General features: G+C 33.9%; 1 long non-coding RNA gene across 3 annotated transcripts; it reads left to right on the top strand.

Moving 5' to 3' along the window:
- The first annotated feature begins 339 nt into the window (after window positions 1-339).
- Window positions 340-4,778, top strand: LOC128194218 (uncharacterized). 3 transcript variants are annotated; one of them, XR_008245553.1, is made up of 8 exons: window positions 340-1,085; window positions 1,176-1,270; window positions 2,899-3,191; window positions 3,852-3,904; window positions 4,066-4,128; window positions 4,210-4,355; window positions 4,453-4,517; window positions 4,621-4,778. It is a non-coding gene; the product is annotated as an uncharacterized LOC128194218 (long non-coding RNA). The 3 variants fall into 3 exon arrangements; XR_008245552.1 differs by lacking the exons at window positions 340-1,085; window positions 1,176-1,270 and having other exon boundaries at window positions 2,779-3,191; window positions 3,855-3,904; XR_008245551.1 differs by lacking the exons at window positions 340-1,085; window positions 1,176-1,270 and having other exon boundaries at window positions 2,779-3,191.
- The last annotated feature ends 336 nt before the right edge of the window (window positions 4,779-5,114 follow it).

Raw genomic sequence — 5,114 nt, 5'->3', positions numbered from 1 at the left:
ACCCACTACAAGAAAAAAGCCATTTACATACGAATTATTACATACGGATCTGAATCTGTATATAATAAAACTATTATATACGGATATTATGTACGGATATATTAATAATAAAAAAAAAATATTACATACAAAAATCCGTATGTAAAATCTGTATATAATGTTTACACCTTTGACGGAAGCTTTCTCAAGAATAAATCCATATGTAATATCGGTATGGAAATAGATTTCTCTTTACATATGAATATTATATACGGATGTTGAAAAATAATAAAAAAGTTAAAAATTTAACCCTAAATGAAAACCTAATAGCCTGAGAATTAATTGAAAAGTTCTCGAGCCATTCCCAGCTTTCCCTCTCATCTCTTTTGCTCTGAGCTTTCCCTCTCATCTCTTTCGCTCTGAGCTTTCCCTCTCTTCTCTTTCCCTCTCGATCACAAACCATCGTCACGTGTTTTTCGTTAATGAGGTTTCGAGAAAGGGAATGGGATCGCGGTGCCGTTAAGGGCCGTCGTGCTCCGGTCTAACCGAGGGTTTGGATCGACGACCGTTGCATAGTGCTACTACAAGGATGACGAGAAGAGGAGTGTGCGACACACGGCATGCTTGACACACAGGGTTGCAAGCCGAAGCGTGGAGTGTAGTGGGTGATGATAGGGAAGCCTGGAGTTGGGAGGAACCTCTTAGCGTAGAGGCTCTCGAAGGTTCTAGAAGTTCCTCACATTTCCATGGCTATGCTCCTCAGCCAGAACCTCAACCCTTGCTCCTACCTCTATCACCAACGAGCAAATGCCTTAGATCATGGAAAACTTGTCCCAGAGGAAAATACTCTTTTATGACCATCACGCTTCGTTCTTTTTGCGCTCACGGTCACGCTAACAAAGTTCCTTCATCTAGTAAGTAATCCCTTTCTTCTTTGATTCATAAATCCCTAAAATTGCAAAACTCGAAAACCCTAATTTGTTTCTTCTTTCTTCCTATTGCACGTAACGATATGTGGTGTAGTTCGTAAGACGTTGTTCCATTGTTACCAGATATCGATTGAGGCGAGGGTGTTGCTTTTTGAAAACATTCGAAGTGGTAGTAAGGTATGTTTCGGTGATATTTGTTTTCTCACGAGGTTTTGTTATGTTGTTTTGTTCATCATTCTCTCTAACCTGGTTTGGACATGTTCTTAGGTCTTAATGGATTAATTAGTGGGTATTCAGGAGCCTAACTTTGTGCAATTGACCAAGTCGATGGATTCATCCTTATTTGCAAACACGATATGCAGGTAAGGAGTTTTATGTGGAGTTTGTCAGGATGCGGCTGCAGCGGAATGGTTAGCGTGGGATAACAAACCAAGAGGGTTTTTAATACTAACTTGTGCCTTTTAATTTCTACTCAGTTAAACTTACTTAGCAATTAATATTGACAAACAAAGAGAGTAAGGTTGAGAGAAATTTGCACAGATGATTTTATCCTGGTTCGGATCTTACCAATCCTACGTCCAGTCGCTTATCTCAAAACAAGATAAACAGTTTCACTAACACAAAACAATTACAAACTACAATCACAAAGATACAATTTGTAAAAGTTTAGAAAACACCTCTCTTGATGCCACAAGAGATGAGACAACACCTCCTTTGAATCTTCACAAAGGATGAACACCTCCTCCGAATACTTCACGAAGGATGAACACCTCCTCCGAATACTTCACGAAGGATGATTCTCTTCCGAACACCTCCTTAGACACACCAAGGATGAACCGGCTATTTCCTCTGTCACCGTAGCAGCACTTCACCAGCTCCACAGACAAGAGTTTCACAAGCCGAACAAGAACACACAAGTCTCAAGAATTTCTGAGTATTTGAGCACAAGGGAAGAGTTTCTGTGTCTCTGGTTTTTTTCTTGAGAGGAAATGAGAGTCTATTTATAGACTCATCCAAATGCTCTTCCATTTACTAAAAGACAAACTTAACGGCTAGTTTCTCCAACGGCCATAAACGGCTAGTTTGTCCAACGGTCATAAACGGCTAGTTTGTCCAACGGTCATAAACGGCTAGTTTCTTCAATAGTCATAAACGGCTAGTTTCTTCAACGACTAGTTTCTCCCACGTCCGTGTTAAGTGCGATACTCTTACCGTTAACCGTCACTATTCACGTGAATAGTGTTACTATTCATGTGAATAGTACTATAGTGTTTTGTTGCAATGATTTACTATAGTAATTTTACAAAACACTTTTCTTTTTCTAATTTAAGTCCTATACATATTTCTAAGAGTATTATAAAAGCTTTCCATAGCAATACAAGTCTTCATAACATCTTGAATCTTGATTTCTTCTTGACTTGATTTGGACATCATCAAAACTTCATCTTCATCATTTTGCTAACAGAGTTAACATGTTCAGTGGCTAGCCTTATTTGTGGTATTTATTGGCACTTCAGGTTTTTACTGTTATATTGGTAACTATTTCCTAATGAGTTGACCATTGTTGTTACAAGTAAAAGTATACCATGCTTGGAAGTGAAACCCACCTGTTGTTAGCATTCCATGAGAAAGAAAGTAGAGATTTGTGTTTTTCATGAATGAGAAATTAATGAAGAAGCAAAAGAAAACTTTATCCTAGAAGCTAATTTTGTAAAGTAACCTTTCATTACTAGTATTCATACTCTTTTTTGTACCCTGCTGTATTTTACTAATAAGACAAGAAATTTACCATAGTGATTCATAAGTTAATTTGTATCTATGAGATTTTGAATCCTAATTTTAGAGATTTTAATGATTTAATGATCTCAATTCCTGCTAATGGACATGACAATTGGTTTGCTTATGTGATTTCATAATCGACCAAGGTGCAGGGTATGCTTAGATATGCATAAACAAGTTCAATTTTCTTCAATGTGACATATGATTGCAGGCTATATACAGGGAGAATATCAAATAAAAGTAACTAAAAGTGCCCTGGCCTTGTTGCTAACCAGCAGGTACAATGAATTGGGAAAAATACATGTCCATGGCCAAATCTGCATGTATTGGTTAGGGATCACTTGTAACACAAATCTTCATGAACTAGTTGAAAATTAAAGTACCAAAGCTTATCAACTTTAAGCTGACTGTTAACTTTTCTTCCAGGATATTACTTCTAGCTCTTTTGATTACAAAATTGGCTTTCTTATGGAAATCTCATCTATCAGAGAATTACCTGATATGGTAAGAATTATGAATAACTCATGTAAATAATGATATTTGAATATGAGAATAACTTTTCTTTTGTTGTTTATCTGTCTTTATGGGCCATTATTAGCCCAATTATTTTGACACATGTTCTTTTGTTTCTTTTGGAGGTTGATAAAAAGATGATTGTAAAAAATAGGAAAAATTATGCTAATTTTACGAACTAGAAAAATAATGAAGTTGTATTTTATTAATTTTTTCCTTGTTCATCCTTTTTGCTAATGCTACTAAAAGTTTAATGAATAGACAAAGAAAATTAAGATAATGGGAGTGAATATAAGGTACCACCGTCTCCATTCCAACTTCAATAGGATTCTGGGCCAAAATTTGAAAAAAATCATGTATTATTATTTATAAAAATAATAAAAGTATTTCATGATGGAATAGTTGCATTTCTCTTTCTTTTTAGATAAAATGTTTGATTATACATTTTAATTCTTTTCTCCTTTAACAATGTGTTATTGATATGTTAAAAGTTATAGATTTCATTTGCAATTAAATGACTGTATTACTTTTTTTCAATATTGGTTTGACTGTAATTATTGTTTTTTAATTAAAGACTACTCGCTGTTAACTTTTCAATTGGAATAAAGTTTCATTCAAAGTTGCCACTTTCACAGATACTTGTTTTCTCAGCAGGAACGAACCCAAGGGTGTTTGTGGTGTATTGCCATGTTCTTGCAACCATTGTAATTGCTCTAATAACTTATTTCTCACAGTATTCATCATGACCTCTCACTCCTATTTCTACTACCCTTCAATCTCATCTCATGTCTTCACTTTCTTTTTCCTTTCACAGCAGAAATTCTCGCTCCTATTACTTTGATATTTTAATTTGATATTTTTGTAGGAATTTATTTAATTTAATATTTTTATAGGAATTAAAGTTGGCAACGCTATTGTCAAGCAGCTGGTGAGTACTTTTTTGTGAGTTTCCACTCAATGTATATTTGTAGATAGCTATGCTTACAAATATTACTACTGTGAACTGTAGGATGATCTCAGTTGCCAATGTTGTTCCATTATGGTGTGTTTCAATATTTCTTTTGTTGTTTCATCTGTACCTAATTTCATTATTAGAGATGTGCTAGTCCAACTATATGTGCTTCGATATATCTGGAGATTCTATTGGTATCAGGGGTAGGTATCCAATTGAACATGGTTTTTGGTTTGTGAAATTTTTTTTGATTTGCATTTTCACTCTTTGGACCTAAATGAGTTTGATCTTGTTCTGTAGGTGAAACCTGATGACATATGTTCCCAAGTTGGTTTATGTTCCGCCAAAAGGATTCAATCTAAGAGGTCAGAAATGTCTATGGCTCTTTTATATAGATATCTCTACTTTCTGCTTCCCTTGCAAGTCTACTATAGTTATGTCATTTCTTATCCCTCCCATTGTTTTCAGATTCCATCAAGCTTGAAGAAGGTCTTCCACCCAATAATTTTTTGTGCAACATTTGCAGAGCTAGCAACAATTGTTTCAGAGTTTCTTTCTGAGTATAACTTGATTATATTTTAGGTGTAAATTATAGTTTAGTTAATATTCAATTCTATATTGTACAAGGGCTGGTTTGTTTTGAATTCTATTTATAAAGTCTTTCAATAAAATTTTTATGTTTTAATTATTTGTTTTAAGCATAATTATATATTATAAATTCTTTACATTTGTTGAAAGTTGAAACTAATAGCAATAACCTTATATAATATTATATTTGTAAGTCTTTTTGTTTATTTTAAAGCTTTCTATTTTTTATAAATATTTTTTTTCTCTATTTTATGTTACATACGGATTTATCCGTATGTAAAAGAAAATTATTTTTTTGATATATTATATACGGATATATCCGTATATAAGTTACATACGGATATATCCGTATATAAATTACATACGGATTTATC

Source organism: Vigna angularis, chromosome 1 (assembly GCF_016808095.1).
Source record: "Vigna angularis cultivar LongXiaoDou No.4 chromosome 1, ASM1680809v1, whole genome shotgun sequence".
NCBI classification, from domain to species: Eukaryota; Viridiplantae; Streptophyta; class Magnoliopsida; order Fabales; family Fabaceae; genus Vigna; species Vigna angularis.
The sequence above is the reverse complement of the archived record's forward strand: the minus strand, read 5'-3'. Positions and strand labels throughout refer to the sequence as shown.